At 32.9% G+C, this 26,415-nt stretch overlaps 1 pseudogene; it reads right to left on the reverse strand.

The window, feature by feature from the left end:
• Window positions 1–14,816: 14,816 nt before the first annotated feature.
• On the reverse strand, window positions 14,817–22,340 carry LOC120142877 (annotated as a pseudogene).
• Between the last annotated feature and the right edge of the window lie 4,075 nt (window positions 22,341–26,415).

The raw sequence follows: 26,415 nt of genomic DNA on the forward strand, positions 1-26,415 counted from the left end.
GGAATAAAATTGTTATGTTGAAAGATTCGAATGGTGATTGGGTTAGTGATCCAAGATCGTTAAAGAAGCTAGTTGTTTACTGTTTTTGTTATTTATTTGTGGCTGAAAATAATCTGCGAGCTCCTTTGTCCGAACTTCCTAGCCGTATGCATAGAGATGGGAAGTGCAATGTATTGGTTAGTGATGACCCTGAAGTGTTCGCTCTTCACCTTGCCTGACCAGGGCAGGTGAATTGCTACTACCTTCAGGTATATCGCCTCCTGCTTCACTTCGGAAGCTCTCATAGTCACACATATAATATAACACAACAATTCAACTCTATTAACAAGACAACACACTCCTTACACTATCATATCAGAAATTTTTCACTTTTGTTGGCATGTATAATTTTTAAAACACACTTAACTTCAGTTTAAGCCTAGAATCGGCTAAACCATAGCTCTTATACCATTAAATGTAATACCCCCAACTTGTATCCGACCCGAATATGAATCCGAGGTGTCACATTCACTTTTCAAATCCTTTACTTTTACAAGATACTGAAAATTCCATTTCACATTTAAAACAAAACCGAATAATTTGTATTAAATAAAAACATATGGTTTTACAAAACCTATCAGAGCATATCTGATTCAAATCTTTAAATTTCATGCCAACTACTTTAATTAAACAAAATAACATACTATAAACATTGTTTCTGATATGATCTTCTTGTATGGAGATGTAGTCTTGTCTGATCTTAGCTTTGCTCTTCCTGCTTCTTTAAACCTGCGTGTGAAACACTCATGCGCTAAGTCGAGGACTTAGTGAGGCATAAAATGCATAAATGACATATTGAAACATGTAACTACATATTTTCACAACATACAGACACATCACTTAATCAAACAAAACATATATCATCATGCATTCAACCAGCAATAACATATAACTTGTTGTATTGATCATTCATTTTATTTCATTTATTAGTCCATGGTACATTATTGAGAAATAAACTCTACAACCACTTAATATATATATCATAACCTCATATCAAGAAACCATAGAATATCTCATATAACAACAACATATATGCATATTTATACATATCATCATCATCAACACAACTATCATTATCATTATTATTCACTGTTCGTTTATAATTTTTCTTTTAATAAACCATGTATATCATTGAGAACTTAAGGTATGTGAGTGCATTGAGGTTATGCACAAATGCTGTCACCACAACTCATATAAATTGCATCGAAGTGCCGCGTAGAAATTGCACCGAAGTGCCATATAAAATGTGATCATATAGATGTCCTAAAGGACCACGTAAAATAATCCCAAAGGACCACGTAGAATTGTCCCGAAGGACCGTGTAGAACCCTCAGCTCTCATATCACATACTATGGGTTTTACTATTTATATTATTTGTTATATCTTATTTCACATAGACAAGTAATCACGTAGTTATGTCACATAGCTTATATCTTATGTTCATGTAATCACGTAGATCATGTCACGTAGCTTATATCTTATTCTCATATGTTCACATTGATCATATATCACATAGAATAACATATAACACATAGCTTATGTATAATGATGCATATAACATATAAACTTTTGCATATACTTATGTACACACTTTCATATAGTCTCGTAGTTCAATGTCATATATCTTATCTCACGGTTTCACATAATCATTTATATTATATCACATCATTTAGATCCTAGTTTCATATATTCACTTAGTTCATTTTCACATAGCTTGTCACATAGGCATGTATTCACCTATATCATATTCACATAGCTTATACCTTATTATCATATATCCACATAGATCATGATCACATAGTATAACATATAACATATAGTCCATGGATAACCATGCATATAACACATAGATATATGTTTGTATTCATGTACACACACAAACCATCTAAACAATATGCTTTTATTCATAGAATCATGTAATACCCCAAATTTTTGGTTAGTTACCAAAATGTAACTTTTGAAAGTTTGATCGTCAAAGTATAAAACTTGAAAAATTTTAGGGAATTAAGTGATAAATTTCCTAAAAAGAATTTCATTCCATAAATAGATAGTTTACTCTTGAGAGTAAGGTTTTATAGAAATCATATTTTTGGATTTGAAATTTTAGTAAAGAAAAATTAGAAAGGGTTAAAGCCGATAAGGAATCAGTAATTCAGATCGAATTAGAATTTTACACAAATTTGAAGGATGTTATAAAATGGTTGAAAATATTATTTTAATATTTTAGATCAGAGGAATTTGGTTTGGAATTGTGCAATTTTTTAGATTTAACTGAAACAATGTAATTTAGTGACTAAAATGCAATTTTTGAAAAATTCATGGGAATTTTCGTAAATCAAAGTCAAAATAATTCATCTTTGACTTTGGAAGATGATAAGGATGAGTTTTCATTGTTTTATGGTGAATAAGAAGATTCATTAAGGGTGATTTGGTCTTATCTCAATTAAATGAATATTTTATTCATTTAAGTGGAATTTAATGTAAACTAATATGAAATGCACCCAACAATTCATCCAAATTGCTCATCTTCTTCTCCAAGCAGTGTGGGTTTCTCCAAAGGTGAGATAAAGCTTCAATTCAATTTTCATGCAATTTACTTAGGATTTTGAGTATGCTGTAAAAGAGAAATTGTTATACGCGAAAAACACTATCAATTGGTACCAATATTGCATAATAATCTTGTTGGTGTTCAAAGATCCCAAATTCTTCAGTTTGTGTTCATATAAGGGATCATGAAATTAATGATGGATCTTGATGTTTGTGAGGTAGTAGATTCATATTCAAGCATGTATGATGATTAGAATATGTTTAATCTTTCTAAAACTTGTTCTTTAAGTTTTGGCCACAGATTGTTTGAGTGAGAAAAATTATATAAGGGTTGGAAATGATGAAGGAAGTATTTTACAAGTTTTAGAAAAATTTGAGGACCATTTTGTAATTTTTGAAAAGTTGGGGATCAATACGAAAACTTTTGAAAATTGATGGGTTATTGTGCAAGTGTTATATAATTGATATACTATGCTGAAAATTGTTGTTTGGGAATTTTTGTATTGAAATTATAAGTGGTAAAATGGTGAAGGACTATTTTATATAAGTTGGAAAAGTTGGTGCCAAAATTAAAAAGAATTAATAAGTGTTAAAATATTTTGGGCCGAAAATGAGTTTCAAGTATATTATGGAATTGATATAGAATGTGTTTATGTTAGTGCAATACTAACATTGTAATCGTTATGAATTTGTGATTTATTCAGATCGTGATTGATTTGTGATCGAAGTAAGTCAAATAGAAAAGGGTTTATTGTGGAAAATAGTGAGGCACATATATTTTGAAAGATATAAAGTGTTAAGGTGAGTGCAATACATGCATGACATTATACATGGATGTTTTATATATCATCAGGAAGACTTGAGATAAGTTGACCTTGTTTATATTATCATGATATTATGTCATATTTTTATAAATTGACATGACATTGATATGTCACAATATGAAATTATAATGCATTGATTATGGAAAATGTGATATTTTACCAATAATGTTTTCGGGTATGAATTGCCCAATGTTAAATTATGATAATTTACTTTTCCATGGATGGATCAAATAAAATAGACTATATGCCCAAGTAAGTCATTGAGGGACATGGTATAGTTGGCATGCCATAGAGTATAGCAGCTGCAGGTTTATAATAGCACTATAGTGTGTAAGGGCACTAATTGCGGGAAAGGTGGATACGACCTTATGTATCATGCCCGGCTTAGCACTATAGCGTAAGCTTAGTGTAGGTGGTGGGCACAACCTTATGTGTGTTGTCCGGATTAGTACTATGGCGTAAGCTTAGTGCGGGTTTAGCACTATGGTTCATGTATTTTACTCGAATACCCAGGGTCCTCAGGGTTTTATATTGGGCTATGAGCTATGGTTTATGGTTTATTGGTTAATAAATGGTAATCATGAAAATAAGCTTACGAGCTTATGGAATAATGGTTAGTATCTTGGTAAAATAAGCTTACGAGCTTATGGGATAAAATGGTAAGTATTTTGGTAAGAAATTTTATATTATTTTGATTATGGTAAAATATTGGATATGTTGGTAACATGATTTTATGGGATTTTGAAATTGACATTGAAATTCATGCCTGAATTGTATTGCACTGTTTATTGTTTTAATTTCCTCACTAAGTTTATACTTAGCGTGTGATGATTTTTCATGTGTAGGCAAAAAGCTAGTAGTGGAATAAAGAGTTCAAAGCAACATCAAGCATCAAAGAATATATTTCTATATCAGTAAGACATCCTAAGATGTAATGTTGACTGTTCACTTTACTATTCATAAAAAAATATTTTTAATTAAATTTGTTATAACGAAACATAATTTATATGATATGATATTTTTATAATATCAGTTACCATTTTAAGAAAATAAATTTTAAATAACTTTTGAATTAGAAAATGGTTTTTAGAAATTCGAGTGACATCTATAATCTGTATAGGTATATTTATACGAGTTATGGGTGTTACAAATCATGCAACCAAAACATTGGAAATAGACTGATTGCAAGTCTTATTTCCATAAACACCATATACATATTAATATGCACTCACCTTGGCCTCACTAGCCAAATCAACACATATAACTCTTATATCTTATTTGATCAACCTTATCTCTTTAACTCGTCCGATACTTTCTTCCGTTTGATATCTACATGATACATACAATCGATATGAGTGTCTTAATTCGAATCACTATTAATCAATCGTATATAACATAAGATATACAAAGTACTTAATTCATAATTTTCATATGAGTAGTATCGGTACCCAAGGTACAGTGCCGATACTTCCTTACGTGGTATCAATACTGAAGTATTTACTTACTGGAATTCATCTCTCAAAATGGTATCGATACTTATATCCTGGTATTGATACCCTTGGTACCGATACTACTACTTCAATATCGATACTCAATGAATAATTCCTCAACTTATGACTTATGGTATTGATACGGTTCATCCTGTATCGATACCCAAAATCCAAATATTACAACCTTTGTTTTGAAGTATCGGTACTGTTCATCCAGTACCGATACCCCTGGCCCATAATACACTCATTTAACCCAAAAACCAAAACCTTGATAATTTCCTCACTTTACTCTTCTTTAAAGCCTTTAAACTCAACTATACTTACTCAAATCAACTTATATAACTTTAACACATTTAAACATCCAATATCTCATTAGAACACTTGAAACTAAAAATCTTACCAAATATTAAACTTTGTTATTAATCCTCTTTAACCTCTTTAACCTCTAATTCTAACTGATGACAAGTCAAATATGACTTCTAAATTCATTTACAAACTCTCTCCCAACAATTCACATAAAAACCCCTTATTTTCAATATCTTATAACTTGTAAATCTTTTAGTTTTTACTTCTCTTTAAACTTCCTTAAGCTTTCCTATCATCTCAAGAATCAAAACCAACTTAAAAATGAATGGAAACATTAACTTGAGATCATCTTACCTTACCAATGGAGTCACGGGAAGAGAAGAAGAAGAGAGCTGAACCAAAGTCTCCATATTTTTCTTTTCCCCAACTTTCCTTTTCCCACGTGGATATATATAACACCAAACAACGACTTTTTAATTATTTCTTTTTTTAATGACCATTATGCCCTTTCAACTTTCAAACTTTTCTATTCAATCATTTTAGTCACTAGCCCAGTTTTTGGGATGTTACAATTCTCTCCCCCTTAAGAAAATTCGTCCTCGAATTTTCACTGCACAAAGAGATGGAGAAATTATCTATGCACATATTATTCACATTCCCATGTCGTTTCCACTACCTTATAATTCTTCCACAAAATTTGACCAATGAAAATCATTACATTCTTTAACTACTTAACTTAATATGTCAAAATTTTACATCGGTTCTTCCTCGTATGTCAAATCAGATTAAATTTCTATTTCTTCCGATTATATGATATGACAAAGGATTTATTCAATATCTCTTAAGTATCGAAAAATGAAAATATTGTTAATCGTTTCCACTCTAACTATATCACTCCTTGATATACCACTTATCCACCTCTTTTTAAGATCTCGAAAGGTCCAATGAATCTAGGATTGAGCTATACTATACAGAGAATATTCTTAGAAAACAAGACGTTGAGAAATACTTTATCACCTACTTAGAAGTTCCATTTTCTTCCTCTTCAAATATGTGCAGAACTTTTGTTAATTATCAACTATTTCAAAATTATCTTAATTAATCTTAACTTTTTCTTCAACTTCTTTGATCCAAATCTGCCCGTACAAATTTTCACTATTTTAATTTAAAACTAACTTAATAGTGCACAACATTTCTTTTACTCAAAACTTCTTGATAACATTCACTCGGTTTTACATCTTTAGCTTTCCGCTTTTCTTACCTATTTTATACTTGACCCATAAGAACTTTTCATCTTTCTCTCAAGATCCTTAAATCATTCCAGCAACAAAGGCTTTCATTTAATTATACAATCCAAACACTATCTATCTTAATAAGACAATTACATATTCAGAACTCTTAAAATGTAAATGTCTTTCAGTTGTTACATCAATCACTACTTTAACCTTTCGTGGTTGCAATTAATAAACTTATCTTCAATTTCCAAGGAATTCCATCCATTTACTATCTTTTCACTCATTCGATTTTACACCTACTTTTAATCTTTAGAAATCCATATAAATATAATGTCACTCATCATGTAAATAATAATGTTCTATCAATACGGTTACCTCAATCATTGCCACTCAATATCATGAGTCATTTTATTTATTTCATCATTCTCTATTTGCTTTGCAACATAAACCAAACCTTTATCCTTGTATCCTTTATCCGAATTACAATCACATATTCTTTTATCATCTCAAAAGTAATTTGCCTATCTTTAACAACTTGATCATAGAGAAATATAATCATTTGACTGTATCTAGAGCTTCTTTATATATATATATATATATATATATATATATATATATAAATAAATCTTTATCTCTTTGACTACATTTACATGGCCAAGAAACACAACCTTAAACCAATCCATGTAACACTTGGTTAACTTAGCCTGATATTTTTCTTCTAATCTATTAAACTCTATTACACTCACCCCTTATATAAACCTTTTTAAAATCTAAATAATATGTTTAAACTAACTATTGGTCTATGCATTGATATAAATGTTACAGTTAATTCGAATTCTCGAAACCTTGTTCAATTATCTCAACAACATTGACGTAACCTTAAATCTTCATCAGATATTCTTAAGACATATACTTCATGAAATCAAACAATATTTTCATATAACCTTACATACTTATCCAAGGAATATTTACCTCGTTAAAATAAAGGGTGATAACCTAATCACTTTCTTTATAAACATCTCAATTTAATCTCCAAAGAAATTTTGATACAAAATTCATAACAACTCTTTCTCGTTCCACAGAGAATTGAAAAATTTTCCTACTTCAATACCAAACTTATAATCTATACCTCAATATATCCTTGTCATACTTGATCCTTTAAAATCCATAATTTAATTTACTTATATATTTATTCCTCCATAAATCAAAATCTCCTTGTAACATAGGTCATATCTTTTTCTTCATGCTCCCATACTCTTTTTATATCACTTATACTTATCTACTTATACGTATCTCTGATTACCAATCTTTATCACCTCTTCATAACTTTGATAGTCAACACTACTTACACATAACCTTATTCTTTATCATTTCTTATACTTATATTTTCTCCACTTAATTCATCAAATACCATATTTAAATACTCACCTAATCCATTTAAAATACTTTTTATACTTCAATTTACATAATTTCTAACAAAACTTTTAATCCAATTCACCAAGTTTATTTTTAAACTAACTTCATATCAATTAACCATTCTTAGCTCCTTATTTAATCTTCCAGTACTAGACCGTACTACTTGAGTGTGTCTTGCTCTCATTGGATTTGATCTTCTAATTAGAGGATACTACTAATTCAGACCGAGTCTAAAGTTGAAAACCAAAATCTCTGCATTTCTTTGATGGTGCTGAACTCTATTAAGCACCAATTATCTTAATCATATAAGATTTTTGTTTTGCAAACCTCTCATTCTGAGCTCTCTCTAAAGCTTTAGTGCGATGAACCATTTCTTGAAAAGGGGACAGATTCGAAACCAGTAACACTCTTCTAATTTAGGGTGCAAATCCTCAATAACCAATCAAATGATTCCTTTTCAGTCAGAACTAATTCAGCAGCAAAATTTATTCAACTTATTGAACTCGCATTCGTAGCCATACACTATACGATTCCCCTGTTTCAAACTCATAAAATCTGGCTTCATTTCTCTTGTAAACTTGTCACCGATGTACTTACTCTTGAACTCTTCTAAAAAAATAATGACCACCTCACTTGATCTTTTAACATTCTCATGATGACATTTGTCCACTATACTCTAACTTGTCAGCATAATAACGAAACTACTCCATCTAACTTCTCCACTTTAGAATAGTGGAGACCCTCCAACAATATCTTTACATCATTTAACCAAAGGTCCGCAACAACAGGACCTTCATCAATTTCATTCTTGAACTTGGGTGTTCCTAACTCTTTTAACTCTTTCTCTACATTCATTCTAGGAGTTGAAGGAGCACGAGGTTGAAAACGCGTCAGAATAACGTTCAACATATTGAAAACACCCACTAATCTTATACAAATACTCCCTGAAGTGTTCGCTCTTCACCCTGCTTGGCCAGGGCAGGTGAATTGCTACTACCTTCAGGTATATCGCCTCCCGCTTCAATTCGGAAGCTCTCATAATCAGACATCTAATATAACACAACAATTCAACTCTTTTAACAAGACAACACACACCTTACAATATCATATAAGAAATTTTCACTTTGTGTTGACATGTATACTTTTTAAAACCCACTTAACTTTGGTTTAAGCCAAGAATCGGCTAAACTATAGTTCTGATACCATTAAATGTAACACCCCCAACTTGTATCTAACCCGGAAACGAATCTCAGGTGTCACATTAACTTTTTAAATCCTTTACTTTTACAAGATACTGAAAATTCAATTTCACATTTACAATAAAACCAAATAATTTGTTTTAAATAAAAACATATGTTTTTTTCAAAACCTATCAGAGCATATATGATTCAAATATTTAAATTTCATGCCAATTACTTTAATTAAACAAAATAACATACTATATACATTGTTTCTGATATGATCTTATTTTATGGATATGCAGTCTTGTCTGATCTTAGCTTTGCTCTTCTCGCTTCTTTAAACTTGCGTGTGAAACACTCATAAGCTAAGTTGAGGACTTAGTGAGGCATAAAATTCATAAATGACATATTGAAACATGTAACTACATACCACTTTATCAAATAGAACATATATCATCATGCATTCAACTAACAATAACATATAACTTGTTGCATTGTTCATTCATTTTATTTCATTTATTAGTCCATGGTACATTACTGAGAAATAAACTCTACAACCACTTAATATATATATATCATAACCTCATATCATGAAACCAAAGAATATCTCATATAACAACAACATACATGCATATTTATACATATCATCATCATCGACAAAACTATCATTATCATTATTATTCACTGTTCATTTATATCTTTTCTTTTAATAGCCCATATATATCATTGAGAACATAAGGTATGTGAGTGCATTGAGGTTGTGCACAAATGTTGTCACCACATCTCGTATAAATTACACCGAAGTGCCACGTAGAAATTGCACCGAAGTGCCACATAGAATATCCCGAAGGACCACATAGATGTCCCGAAGGACCACGTAAAATTATCCCGAAGGACCACGTAGAATTGTCCCGAAGGACCGCGTAGAACCCTCGACTCCTGGCATGCCAATTATACCCTCTGCTCTCACATCACATACTATGGGTTTTACTATTTATATTATTTGTTATATCTTATTTCACATAGACAAGTAATCACGTAGATTATGTCACATAGCTTATATCTTATGTTCATGTAATCACGTAGATCATGCCAAGTAGCTTATATCTTATTCTCATATGTTCACATTGATCATATATCACATAGAATAACATATAACACATAACATATGTATAATGATGCATTTAACACATAAACTTCTGCATATACTTATGTACCCATTTTCATATAGTCTCGTAGTTCAATGACATATAACTTATCTAACGGTTTCACATAATCATTTATATTATATCACATCATTTATATCCTAGTTTCATATATTCACTTAGTTCATTTTCACATAGCTTGTCACATAGGTATGTATTCACTTATATCATATTCACATAGCTTATATCTTATTATCATATATCCACATAGATCATTATCACATAGTATAACATATAACACATAGTCCATGGATAACCATGCATATAATATATAGATCTATGTTTGTATTTATGTACACACACAAACCATCTAAACAATGTGCTTTTATTCATAGAATCATGCAACTAAAACATTGGAAATAGACTCATCGCAAGTCTTATTTCCATAAACACCATATATATATTAATATGCACTCACATTGGCCTCACTAGACAAATCAACACATATAACTCTTATCTCTTATTTGATCAACCTTACTCGTTGACTCATCCAATACCTGCTTCCGTTCGATATCTACAAGATATATATAATCGATATGAATGTCTTAATTTGAATCACTATTAATCAATCGTATATAACATAAGCGATACAAAGTACTTAATTCACAATTTCCATATGAGTAGTATCGATACCCAAGGTAAAATGACGATACTTCCTTACTGTGGTATCGATATTGTACTTCAGTATCGATACCTCATTTACATACTAGAATTCATCTCTCAAAATGGTACCGATACTTATATCCCGGTATCGATACCCTTGGTACCGATACTACTACTTCAATATCGATACTCAATGAATAATTCCTCAACTTATGACTTATGGTATTGATACGGTTCATCCTGTACCGATACCAAAAATCCAAATATTACAACCTTTGGTTTGAAGTATCGGTACTGTTCATCCAATATCGATACTCCTTGCCCAGAATACACTCATTTAACCAAACAATTTACCAAAACCTTGCTAACTTCCTCACTTTACTCTTCTTTAAAGCCTTTAAACTCAACTATACTTACTCAAATCAACTTATATAACTTTAACACAACTAAACATCCAATATCTCATTAGAACACTTGAAACTAAAAATCTTAACAAATATTCAACTTTGTTATTAATCATATTTAACCTCTTTAATCTCTTATTCTAACTGATGACAAGTTAAATATGATTTCTAAATTCATTTACAAACTATATCCTAACAATTCACTTAAAAACCCCTTTTCAGTATACTATAACTTGTAAATCTTTTAGTTTTTACTTCTCTTTAAACTTCCTTAAGCTTTCCTATCATCTCAAGAATCAAAACCAACTTAAAAATGAAAGGTAACATTAACTTGAGATCATCTTACCTTACCAATGGAGTCACGAGAAGAGAATAAGAAGAGAGCTGAACCAAAGTCTCCAGATTTTTCTTTTCCCCAACTTTCCTTTTCCCACGTGGATATATATAAAACCAAACAATGACTTTTTTATTATTTCCTTATCTAATGACCATTATGCCCTTTCAATTTTCAAACTTTGCAATTCAATCATTTTAGTCACTAGGCCAGTTTTTGGGATGTTAGACAAAATCTTTTTTTAAATATTATAAATATATTATATACATTTTGTTATACCTCCTCCTTTGATTCCATTAATGATTTTAAAGTTTTTAGAAGTATCTAACCAGTTACATGAATTAAATTTTATTCTTTGAGATGTTTTCTCTCAACTTCTCACTATTCATCATCTTTTTCAGCTTGTCATTGATTCATGAAATCATCAATTGCAACTCTTCACTCAAATTAGAATAAGCGAATTATTTGCAACTTCACTCATATTAAAGTCTAATTATTCAACAACTATTATATTGTTTTTATTATTTGAGTGATCGAATCAAAATCAATGATAAATGCATATAAAAATAAAAGCCAAGTGTCATAGACGATATCAAATATTTAATTTGAGCTTAATTACATGACTCGTACAAAATAAATTTCATAAATATTTTTTTGTTACAAAGAAAGAAGAAAACATAACTAACTTAAGCAATCTTATGACCTCTTGGGGAAGGAGACTCCCATGAAATCCAGTTTAAGAAGAGGAACAATTTTCATCGGTGGATTTTCATAAACAACGAGCTCTTCTTCTAGGCTACAACCTAGTTTCGACAAGATGTTCGCACAAAAGTTTCCTTCACGAAACGTATGGGAAAACTTCAAATTGCATTATTTGAATTCTAATAAAAATAAATTAATTAGTAAAATAAATTTGATTTATTTCAAGTTCACATTTCGTTCGAATGTCGTATTAGATCGCACTACTTCTACTATGCAATGCTTTCCACGCCCATTCTACAAATGAGTGCTCTTGAAAAGTTTTGAATAAAATACATAAAGGAGTATACATTAATAGCTAAGAACAAATATATATTTAAATATGTAAAAGAACCATAATATATCGAACAAACTTATAAAATACATACTTTAAAAAATAACGAATAAAATACATTTATAGTGAAAATGTGACTAACAACATTCATTGAATTTATATATATATATACATGAAACTGTAAGTTGTGAAAACTTATAATAAACTAAGGTACAAATTCGAACTAAAATACATATCTACATATATGATGGGTTAAAATCAAAACTAATCATGCTTAGAAAAAAGGGTTAAAATATAAAAAAAATAACAACAACTATAAGCACAATAGTGAACATATAAAAATTATAGCCAATATACAAATATTATATAATAAGTGTATTGGGATAACAATAAATCCAAAACAACATGCAAGATTAAAATATAAAAAAGTAAATTTTCATGCCACAAATAGGAACATTAGCAAAAATATACAACAACATGAAAAAGGTGACTAAAATGAAACAATAATAACTTGTGCTGTTTAAGCATGGATAAACTAAAATACAATGGCCCAAGTCTAGATATAGACATAAAAATATAAATGGGCAAACGAGGAAGATGTTGCAACGTAAAACAAAATAGGAGATTAAAACATAAGAGATTAAAAGTTTCATTGATGATCGGAATATAAAGGTTACAAATCACGGAGGACCTATCTTTAAAATAACCCATGCGCTAAAATAAAGACCCACCCCTATCAAAGCTAAGTCCTTTTGCAGAGGGTATATAAGCCCAATTAAAGGGCTTCTCTTCTTCATTTCTTCATTTGTTCGGTTTATCAGTAGAGGGAAGAGAGAGAATTCTAAAATTTTGTCAACTCCCTCATCGGGGAAGAGAGGGGTCGTCGCTCGCTGGTGGCGTTTCATAGCTCCTCACGGTGGCCAGAGGGAACAAAACCTTCCTAAAACACTTGTCTCAACCTCACTAACCCGAATCCTATCCCCCTTCAGTCTAAAAGTCACCATAGAATCCTAGATCTAGGGTCTATCTTTCTAAAAAAGAGGATGTGGTGACCTTTGAGGCTCTCCGACGAACGTTGTCTCTGGTAAGTCCTCTATTCTCTTTGTTATATATATTTTTTTATGCTTTCTCTCTCTTTTTTGTGTGCTCGAATCTCTTTTTTCTTCTAGTTCTCTCTCATTTTTTTGTATTTGAAAACTCGTCCTCTTTTCCATGTTGTCTCTACCCTCTTATATGCTTGCAATGTTGATAGATTTTGATGATTTGCGTGGTTCTTGAATCATAGGGTATGAGTGCCATACTTTTGCTCGTGACAGGTCGGATTTGCCTCAGAATTTTGCTTTTAGCAAGTTGATATCCTTTTATTATTATTTTTTTTCAGCCATTTTTTTACTGTTGATGTTGATATCTTATCACTGTAGGATGATGGCGACGTTATAGATGGTCGGAGACGACAACAACAATATGCAGTGACCGCGACAGTAGCTCTCTAGGGTTAGGGTTTTAAAAACCCTAAATAGCCACTGATCTAGACCGTTGATTTGGGTCCAGATTGTGTCGACGAGATTGAGCGGTGCTGGATTAGGGTGAAAACCTACCATCAGGGTGATCTAGATCGTTGGATGGGTCCAGATCCAACGGTTGGCATTGGAGGCGGTGCTGGACACCATCAGAAATCCTAATGGGTTTTGGGTTTTGATGTAATTGGGTCGGGTCTCCTTTTTGGCTTGAACCGGGTTTGTTAATGTGGGCCTGTATGCTGGGATTTGTTGGGCTTCGGGTTGGGCCTACGAAATGCAATTATAATTGTTAAAATAATAATAATAATAATAATAATAATAATAATAATAATAATAATAATAATAATAATAATAATAATAATAAAAGTAGAATCTGGACAAAACGGGTGTCTACAAGCTTTATAATGGTGAAAAAGAAACATTGCATGAAATTGAATACCAAGTTTCAAAAGAGCCTCACTGATTTACGTTTACCACTCAGATCTTAACCCATTTTTGTTTACAAAAAAGCCATCAAACTGGCTTAAAACAACTCTAATTCCACATGCTGGAATCTTGTAAAGGTTGGTCTCACACTAGCCTTTGGAAATGGTTTCCGATAACAAGTGGCGACCACAAGCTTTCAAGGTCGCTATTACTTCACAAAACACTACCAGAAAACAAATTCATAATAGGTTGTTTAGCCACGTTGAGTGTCGGTGATGTAATTGAAGTCGTGGTGCTCGACCCTAAGTTGCTTTAGCCATGAGTCCACGATGCTCAAAAGCGACACCAATCTTTATTGGTCTTGCCCGCAATTGCCCATCACCCACACGTCTCCATGCATTTGTATGTGGCCAAACCGAACGATAAAAGACCGATGTCATTGCCTTCCTTTCGCTTTCTCTCGGGGCAGTCGATGTCGTCCTCGGGGTCCATATCTGTTGAAAATTGACTTGCACCGAAAGTGCAAATGCATGAAGTCAAGAATGGTTCATGAATTGTGTTGAAAAAAAAGAATTGAAATTTTCAGCAATGGTAGGCACCGAAAATTAATTAGCTGTTTTTTGTTGAATTTGAGAAATGGTATAAATATAATTTAATCATTATACTTTAGTGTATTTACAAGATTAGTCATTAAGCTTCAACTATAAATACCCTAGCTTTTTTAGCTTCAAAACCATCCCAAATCATTCTAGCTTTCTCCCAATACTAGAGAATTTAGAGAGTTTCTTGAGAGTTGTTTTCTCCTTTTTATCAAGAGAGAACTATCATTATTTTCTCCTTGGTAGATCGACAGAAGTTGTAATTCTTATTTTCTTATAGTGAAATTCTTCTACCATTTCCCGTGGTTTTTACCCTATATTATTTAGGAATTTTCCAAGTAAAATTTGTGTCTATTTTATCTTCATTTTTATTTTCTCAAATTATCAGTTGCTATTTTTCTCTATTTGATAGCCGTATTCTGCAACAATTGGTACCCGAGCCAGATTAGAGTGTGTAATATCTACTTATTGTCTTTTGGTTGCCACTAAAAGGTGGATCGTCCAACATAAGAAAATAAGAAGGTATTACCCATTCTTTGAAGGTTCCAGAGAACTATTCATGATAGTGAAATAATTGGAGCTATCAGTAATAGAAGCTATGACAACGAAATTTTATATTGAAAAGTTCAATGGGAGAAATTTCTCATTGTGGAAATTGAAGATGAAGGCCATCTTGAGGAAAGACGATTATCTAGCAGATATCAGTGAAAGGCCGGTAGATTTCACAAATGACAACAAATAGATAGAAATGGACAGGAATGATATGGCAAACTTTCATCTAGCATTAGCAGATGAAGTATTGTCAAACATTAAGGAGAATAAGACAACTAAGGAGATATGAGATCATCTCACCAAACTGTACGAGGCACATCGTTGCACAATAAAATTTTCCTTAAGAGGAAATTGTACACTCTCCGGATACCAGAATCTACTTCAGTGACAGACAACTTAAACACGCTGAACACTTTATTTTCCCAGCTTACATCCCTAAGATGTATAATAGGAGAACAAGAACGTGTTGAACTTATACTTCAAAGTCTACCTGATTCGTATGATCAGTTCATAATCAACTTGACAAACAGTAATGTCACCAGTCTAGTCTTCGATGATGTTGCAGCTGCTGTTCTACAAGAAGAAAATCGGTGTAAGAACAGGGTAGACAGACAAGAAAATCTACAACAAGCTGAAGCGTTGACAACGATAAGAGGGAGATCAACATAACATGGCCAAAGCATCAGTCACAAACATGATAGATCAAAGTCGAGAAGCAAGAAGAATTTAAAGTGCTACAACTGTGGAAAGAAGGGTCACTTGAAAAAGAATTGTTTGAGTCTAAATAAAAACTCCAATCCACAAGGAAATACCGCAAACACTTCAGATGATGGAGATGCTCTATTCTGTGAAGCATCAACCACCATGGAAGGTAGAAAAAATTTGCAGATATATGGCTCATTGATTCGGGAGCAACATATCACATGACCTCAAGAAGAGAACAGTTTCATCATTATGAACTTGTCTAATGAGGATATATGTGTAGTTGTAATGATCATGCCTTAGAGATCATTGGCGTGGGAACCATCAAATTAAAAATGTATGATGGAATAATTAAAAATGTTTGAGATGTGAAACACGTGAAAGGCCTGAAGAAAAATTTATTATCCTATGAATTGTTGGATAATAATGCGAGTAAGATTGAAACATAGAAAGAAATCATGAAGGTGTTCCGTGGAGCGCTTATGGTGATGAAAGGCGAAAAGATAGCAACAAACTTGTACATGTTGAAGGGAGAGACTTTGCTAGAAGCAGAAGCCTTTGTTACCTCATGTAGTTCAGATTCTGCAATGCTATGGCATCAGAAACTTGGACACATGTCAGAACAAGGAATGAAAGTCCTTGTGGAGCAAAAGCTACTTCCAGGCTTAACAAAGGTATCACTTACTTTGTGTGAGCATTGCATAACAAGTAAGCAGCTCCGGTTGAAATTCAACACATCAAATTCTAGAGGCAAAAGTGTTATAGACTTGGTTCACTTTGACGTATGGCATGCACCAGTTACATCACTAGGTGGAGCAAAATACTTGTCTCATTTATTGATGACTACTCCAGGAGATGTTGGGTGTATCCTATTAAGAAGAAGTCAGACGTGTTTTTAACTTTCAAAAACTTCAAAATGTGGGTGGAACTTGATTATGGAAATAAAATGAAGTATTTCAGAACAGATAATGGAGGAGAATACTCAAGTGAAGAATTTGATGAATTTTGCAGGAAAGAAGGCATCAAAAGACAGTTCACAATGGAAAACACTCCTCAACAAAATGGAGTGGCAGAGCAGATGAATAGAACCTTATTAGAAAGAATAAGAGCAATGTTGAGGGATGCATACCTAGAAAAATCATTATGGGAAGAAGTAGTCAATACCACCTGTTATTTGGTGAATCGAGCTCCATAAACTGATAGAGCTGAAAAACACCAAGGGAGATGTGAACTGGTAAACAAGCTGATTATTCAAACCTCCATGTATTTGGAAGTATTGTGTATGTGATATAAAACTCCCAAGAAATTTCAAAGGTGGATCCAAAATCCAGGAAATGCAAATTCTTGGGGTATGCTGATAGAGTAAAGGGGTATCGCTTGTGGGATCCCACTGTCCGTAAAGTGATCATCAGCAGGGATGTTATCTTTGTAGAAGATAAGCTATAAAGAAAAGAAGACGATGATGGTGCTGAAAAGTCAGAGACTACACAGATACATGTGGAAAATAAGGTTGAACAAGGAGATTCTTCTGAAGCAGAACCAGCACATGATGAACAAGAACCACAGAATTCTGAAGCTCCAACAACTCTAAAATCAGATCATGTGAGAAGACGTCCCAATTGGCACTCAGATAATATTATAGAAGGAAATACTACAGAAGGAAATATTACATACTACTTTTTAACAGAAGACGGTGAGCCATCAATATACCAGGAGGCAATAAATAGCTCAGATGTTTCACTATGGATGATGGCGATGTAAGAAGAAATTGAAGCCCTTCAGAAAAATAATACATGTGACCTTGTGCCACTAACACAAGGAAGGAAGCCAATTGGTAACAAATGGGTGTTCAAAATCAATCGAAATGGTGACGATCAAGTTGAGAGGTATCATGCATGACTGGTGGTCAAATGATATGCTAAAAAAGAAGGCATTGATTTTAATGAAATATTTTCTCATGTGGTTCGACTAACAATAGTTCGAGTAGTCTTGGCAATGTGTGCTACATTAAACTTTCATCTAGAGTAGCTAGATGTTAAAACAACTTTTCTTCATGGAAATCTTGAAGAAGAGATTTTCATGCTCCAGCCTGAAGGTTTTGAAGAAAAAGAAAAGAAGAACTTGGTTTGCAGGTTGAACAAATCTCTGTACGGTCTAAAGCAGGCGCCGAGGTGTTGATATAAGAGATTTTATTCCTTCATTATGTGCCTTGGATACAATAGACTTAATGCAAACCCTTGTGCTTATTTCAAGAGGCCTGGTGATAACGATTTTGTTATATTGTTGTTGTATATGGATGACATGTTAGTTGCAGGACCCAACAAAGATCATATTGAAGAATTGAAGGCACAACTAGTTAGGGAATTTGAAATGAAGGACTTGGGATCAACAAACAAAATCTAGGGATGCAAATTCACCGAGACAGAAATAATAGGAAGATTTGGCTTTCACAAAAGAATTACTTGAAGAAAATCTTGTCACGATTCAACATGCAAGATTGTAAGCCAATTTCTGCCCCTCTTCCTATTAACTTCAAATTATCCTCCAGTATGAGTCCTAGCAGTGAAGAAGAGAGGATGGAGATGTCTCGAGTGTCGTATGCATCGGGAATGAGAAGTTTAATGTTCGCTATGATATGCACAAGACCAGACATTGCACAAGCAGTGGGAGTGGTTAGTCGATACATGGCGAATCCAGGAAAAGAGCATTGAAATACAATGAAGAGGATCATAAGATACATCAAAAGGACCTCAAATGTTGCATTATGTTATGGAGGATCAAACTTACTAATCAATGGGTATGTAGATTCTGACTATGCAAGAGATTTGGATAAAAGCAAATCTACTACAGGATATGTGTTCAAAGTTACTGGTGGAGCTGTAAGCTGGGTTTCAAAATTGCAGTCAGTTGTGGCTACATCTACAACAGAAGCAGAATATGTAGCAGCTACACAAGCCAGTAAAGAAGCAATTTGGTTAAAGATGCTATTGGAGGAGCTTAGGCACAATCAAGAGTATGTCTCTCTATTTTGTGACAGTCAAAGCGCCTTGTATCTAGCAAAGAATCCAACATTTCATTCAAGGACAAAGAACATACGAGTTTAGTACCATTTCATTCGTGAAAAGGTGGAAGAAGGGAAGATAGATATGTAGAAGATCCATACCAAAGACAACATAGCAGATTTCATGACAAAGGCGGTAAATACTGATACATTTACTCGGTGTTGATCCTCTTGTGGCCTGTCACAGACATAAGCAACATGAAGGTACAAGGTAGAAATAATGGTGTGAAGATATGATTGTTTCAATCAAATCTTCAAGTGGGAGATTGTTGAAAGCTGACTTGCACTGAAAGTGCAAATGCATGAAGTCAAGAATGGTGCATGAATTGTGTTGGAAAAAAAGAAGAATTGAAATTTTCAGCAATGGTAGGCACTGAAAATTAGGTAGCTGTTTTTTGTTGAATTTGAGAAATGGTATAAATATAATTTAGTCATTGTACTTTAGGGTATTTACAAGATTAGTCCTTAAGCTTCAACTATAAATACCCTAACTCATTTAGCCTCAAAACCATCCCAAATCATTATAGTTTTCTCCAAATACTAGAGAATTTAGAGAGTTTCTTGAGAGTTTTCTCCTTTTTATCAAGAGAGAATTATCATTGTTTTCTCCTTGGTAGATCGAGAGAAGTTGTAATTCCTATTTTCTCATAGTGAAATTCTTCTACCGTTGCCCGTGGTTTTTACCCTATATTATTTAGGGGTTTTCCACGTAAACTTCTTATATCGTTGCCTGTGGTTTTTACCCTATATTATTTAGGGGTTTTCCACGTAAAATTTGTGTCTCTTTTATCTTCATTTTTATTTTCTCAAATTATCAATTGCGATTTTACTATATCTGATAGCCGTATTCCGCAATAATATCTATACATTTAGGATAAACATGAACATATAAGAATCGATACTAATTGGATTCAGTCATCAGGTAACCCTTCCCTATCATTTATCAAAAGTAGTAAGAGATGAAAGAAAAGGGACCTTGGAAAGAATAAGATAAAGTGTGGTACGTAAGGAAGCATGCGGATTGGTCTTTTATGGTCTTCCCATAGGAATGTGATAAATTGGGTACCTATAATTATCCGAATCAAATAATAATTATTTTTCAATAAAATTATAAAACATATAGATAAATATATATATAATAAAAAATAGGCTAGGCAACCACCATCCAACTAGCCTGAGAGAGATCTACGCTCCTCAATGACATCAAACTAGGGTATCTTCGTGATAATCCATTAATCTGTAAAGGATTTGAAAAATAAGTAGTCACATTCGTCTCATATTGAAAAATTGGTTAAATTATGGTTTCGATCCCTTTACTATACTTAAATATTAAAAAAAAGCACCTGTGGATAGAAAAATGATGAAAAAAGGGGCTACCTTATCCATGTGTCACGGGCTAGAAACTTAGGTCCGAGACATTGGTGTAAGCGTCCAACAAAGAGGTTCAATACGGAGTATCGGGCTTACCTAGACCACCAGACTTAGCCCAGTTCTTGGAAAATGCTTAACCAGTCCGTGAAGGATCTTTTCCGAGGCATCCGAGAGAAGCGACGAGGGCGATGGGGGCAGTTGTTAAGGCTCGTAGATTTGAACCGAGATGTTCGTGCATATATCTATAAGAGAATAATACAGACTATTGGGCTTGCCCAGAACCATCAGATCTGGCCCGTTCCTTGGAGGATTCTAGAAGGATAATGTTAGGTGGGATTTCCTTAATTTAAGGGAGGTGGGTTAGGTGAGAATCAATCCTATCCCTTCATGTAAAACGATCTTGGCCATCGGTTGAGAGGGAGCTCAACTATAAATAGAGAGCTCTCGTCCTCATTTGTAATCACTCATTTCATTCTTCTCTTTGTGAGAGAGTAATATAGCTCTGAGGCATTTGATCTATTCTTTCTGAGTTCTTAAGTTCTTTGTTCTTGTTGCCTATCTTTGTGGCCAGGAGTAGCCACACTCGTGTTGCACTTCCACACGATAGTCCGACTTTATGGCTCAGAGTAGCCACGTTGGTGTTAAAAGCTTCCGAAATCCAAAGCCTTGAGGGCCTGGTTCCAACCTTTGTGAGTTTGCACACTCACTAGGCTTGGGTAAGGCTTACTTAGTCACAGAGCAGACCTAGGAGCGTCAAGAAGCATCTAATGCCGCACAACCCATCTGACCTTGACTCTGATATTTCGACAATTTGAGGCGTCGAAGTTTTGAAGGCGTGACACATGAGTTGAACTCTTCCATAAGGGGTTGTTCTCTCGAAATACTGGAAATAAATGTAACCTAACATATTTTTCACGTGCCAGAGGCTGTCTTGATAGGAGCCATCGTCCTCCGATGAGCATCCGTCCGACCTCCATAACTCACTTTAACCACTAAACGAATCATTGAATGAATCCCTCTCGCCATATCCCTACTCAATCTCTTCCCTGTCAGAACAATTTCATCAAATTTCGCTCACGCCTCGATCATGGAATCCAAGTTACCTTAATTCACCGACGGAAGAATCGCCGGTGAATATTTGAATGGCAGAGAGATAAGGAACGTAGTACTGGACTAAGGTTTCGTTGTTGTTCAATCCGATGGGAATGTCGGCACCATACGCACTCCATTCGTCGTAACAGTTCCAAAGAAAACCCAACGTGAAATACTCGATCTCTTCTCTTTCCCAATGGTACCATAATCGATTAAGATTCCTAATCTCACTCTGCAAATGAAAATCATACATCAAGAAACTGAAAAAAAAAGTGCTTAAACAGAGACGATTTTATGTGAATTCTCAAACCTTGGGAAGGAATTGGAATTTGACAGTGGGTGTTGTGCAGTGGAGTAAACAATCGAGGTTTGATTGCGTTGACCCAGAGTCGAAAATCATGATGATCGGGTTTCTCTCTAACTCAAACGAGTGGGAAAATGAAGGAAAAAGAAAACAGAAGAGAGCAAAGAGGGGGAGAGATTGCCGCGATTTCCTTGAATAAATATATTTAAATATATTTTAAAATATATCAAAGATTTGTACTATTTCAAAATTTAAAACTTAATATTCGTTCTTTAATTGTACGACATTGAGTTCATGTATTATTTTTTATTTAAAGTTTTCAATCCCTCCACTAATTTCTATTCAATTTTATTGTTATTTGTTGATTTAACAGCTATGAAAAGGATTAAGCAATTATTTTAGTCAACTATTTTTGCAATTTTTTTCAATTTAATCCTTAAAATTATAAATTTATATGATTTAAAAATTATATTGTGCAATCAATTAAAAAAAATACAAAAACTCAAAGACACAAAAATAAAGTATATGAACTAAATTTGAAATAGTAAAAGAACACCCAACTTATTTAAAGTTTTTAAATATTTATATATTGACTTAATATTTTGATATTTTATATATTTGAGATATCAACGATTTAGGTTATATACGTTTCAATATATTTATTAGAGATTTGAGAGTGGAAAAAATAATCAAGTATAAAATATCGATTTGGTTATTTTTTGTCTCAAATCCTAATAAATGGTGTCATGATCTATGGTTCGGATTATGAAGTTTTAAAGTAATTTGTTACTGTAGATTTTGTTCGCGATTTGGGAGACATGCAAGATGAATTTGATATAATGAGTTTTTTTTTAATTGTAATTGAATAATTCTTAGTTGTTCCACTGACACTTTAATGGATATTGCGTGAGAATTGAAGTTGTTGAAAACTTAGCAACGATGCTTCAACAGATATGTGACTTACATAAAGATTGAAATTGTTGAAGACTTGAAGATAATTTTTTTTTTATGAAATTTAGGTCAAGGGGGAGATTTGTTATATTTTGACATAAATTATAATTGGTTAAGTTGAATTTTATTTTAATTCGATAGATTATTTGATAATTAAGTTTATTTAATAAATTAAATATTTGTTTTAGGCAAGAATTATTGGTGACCAAATATTTATCTCTATAAATAGATATTATGTCTTAGCATTTAGGGTAAGGTGAGAGAGAATTATTTTGGAGGGATGTAATCTTTTTTGATATCTCAGTAACTTTTTGAGTTTCTGTTGTAGAGATAATTTTGTGGGGGATACTGAGAGTTTTTTTATATCGAGTTTTGGTATCTATACCGAGTTTTAAGATATATGTAATATAATGTATTTGTACTATTTGTGTTCTCTACGTTCATAGTGGATTATTATTCATCTGGACCATGGACGTAGGCAAGACCGAACAACGTTAAATCTCATATGTTGCACATGTTTTATTTTATGTTGAAATCGCTTTGGTTATTTTTCCACTATCAAATTCCTAACAATAGTAATATTATTTATGTATTCAAGTGGCTGTCAATTTAATTACACACGTCAAGTACCTAAACCATCACTTTTGTTCCATTTTAGTACCTAAACTTTTAATTTTTTTAAAAACCATACCTAAAGTTTACTTTTTGTTTCATTTTAATACCTCTCCGTTAAAAAATTAGGTACTAAAATGAAATAAAAAGTTAACAATGGGGTACTAAAATGAAACAAAAAATAAACGCCGGGTATTAAAATGAAACAAAAAGTAAACTTTAGGCATGGTTTTGAAAAAATTGAAAGTTTAAGTACAAAAACGGAAATTAAAGTGATACTTTAGGTACTAAACATGCAGTTTACCCTTAAAATCATTAATAGAAGAAATTGTTTTCACTAAAGAATTAACGAATACTTATATTAGTTTCCCTGTAAATTATCCAAAACAATCCGCTTGCAACACTACAAGTAACATGAAAATATACACAGAGTCGGGGATGAAAACATAAATTTTGGTTTAGAAGTGCGAACTAAAGAAATTATATTAAATTTTTTATGGGATATGAAGTTATAAAATTGTAGAGGTGTAAAATTAAATGATCAATAGAAAATATAAAAAAACCTATAATATAATAGAATTTAAAATTGTACCTAAAGTTGTGTTTTACTTCCATTTTGGACACCCGCCATTAAAAAAATTAACGATATTGCAGACATGTCATCATAAGATAATGCTATATTACCATTGAAAAAATATAAAAATTATCACATCAAAAATTCTGTTTAATTTTAACAACGGACCAAAACCGAACCAAAATGTAACATTGGGTATGATTTGAAAAAAAACATAATCAGATAACGAAAATAGAACTAAAGTGATAGTGAAATGACTAGATACGTAGTTTACCCAAAAATCAAAGATCAATTTGGGCTTTCTCGATTATTTGCATAAAATCATTTTCTCACTTTAAATCTGGATTCTTAAAAGGGATCCTTCAATGGGCCTAAAATATGGCCTTCCACTATCAAATATATGATTGTTTTTGGTAAAATCAAATATAGTTAAAGTAATAAGTTCATGTATCAAATATATGATTTTTTTGGTAAAATCAAATATATGATATTTGAAAATTATAAATACTAAACTGATTAAAGGTACCACATTTACAAAAGGTAACAACTTTATGTGATGTACCCTTGTTTGGCTTCTGATGCCACTTGATGTAAGGCACTTGTACCTTTTCAAATGATTGTGGATCTAGGAAGGAAGCAAAATAACCTGCACAAGTGAATGGCTCAAAAGAGATGGTTAAGGGTGGTAAACGTATGGGTGAATAAGTAGGCTGATTAATAAATGAGAGATAGAAGAGGAAGATGATTGATATGGCTATGGATTTGGTTAATGAAACAATGGGATGGTTGTGAGGATAGTATCTTAAAGAAGACTCAAAGAAGAACCAATGCTATAGAGAGAAAAGACCCAGACTTTATATTGCTTCTTTAAGGGGTGGTATACAGGACTTTGACCCACTAGTTATAAGAACTAGGAACCATAAGTATCAAGGGGAAGGGGATTGATGCCACAAGTATAAAATACTTGATAAGTCGATAAAAGTCACCAGGACTTAAGAAAGAGGATAATCTCACTTATATTAATAAAAAAATGTCTGATTACAAATGAAATATGAAAGCCTATTTATAGTTTTTGAAAGGACTTGGCCGAATAGGTACATGTTGGTTCGGTGTTCGGTCAGCCCTTGTACCTTCCTAAAATGACATGATTTTTAATGAAAAAACAAGACTTTAATGAAAATACATGCTCTTGGCCAAATGATTATGTGTTGGTTCGGTCCTAAGGATGATTTGAATGCATTTGGAAGTTATTTGGGTGCCAAAATGAAGAGGAAAGAGTCTTTGGCCGAATAGGAAGCATCCCTTGGTGTTTTGGCGACAATTTGATGTCATATGGAGTGCACATGCTTGAATGATGCACATGGTAGCCTACTTGAATGCACATGTGCCTTCTTGTAATGATTTGGTGAGGTTGCAACCATAGGATGATGTCTTGAAGTCCTTGGGCAGCTTAGAGATAAACTAGCTTCAAGGTAAGCTAGATGAGTGTCTTGGTAGCTAACTAGGTGAGTTATAGCTTGATGAACTCAAGCTAGTTAGCTTTGGTCTTCTCAGCTCCCCAGTTACTCTCCCAGCTACTTCCAGCTACCTCTAGTCCACTTTTCATCAATTTGGTCCAAAGCTCTGCTCCAACTAAGTTCAGCTACATGCTAGCTCCTTCAGCTACATGCTAGCTCCTCCAGCTAAGTTGAAGTTCCTTATGAGATGAAATGAGCTGCCATAATGTTCATGAGCTAGTGTGAGCTGCTATGCTTGTCCTTTTAGCTAACCAAGCTACCATAATATGCCTTGCTTTGTGTTTCACCTATAGGAATCACCAAACAAATAAAATAAGCAATGTGTGAGCTCATTTAAGGTAAAATGCATGTTTTCGTGAGGTGTTTGAGTGATATAAGCTATGAATGCATGTCATGAGCTAAGTACATAATGATATAACATATGTAAGCTAATGTGTAAGTCCCAGGAGCTAAATTGAATGCATATAAGCATGCTGCCATTTCATGAATGTAATGAATCATGCTTAAATGGATGTAA

Source organism: Hibiscus syriacus, unplaced genomic scaffold (assembly GCF_006381635.1).
Source record: "Hibiscus syriacus cultivar Baekdansim isolate YM2019G1 unplaced genomic scaffold, ASM638163v2 tig00110831_pilon, whole genome shotgun sequence".
Lineage (NCBI taxonomy): Eukaryota > Viridiplantae > Streptophyta > Magnoliopsida > Malvales > Malvaceae > Hibiscus > Hibiscus syriacus.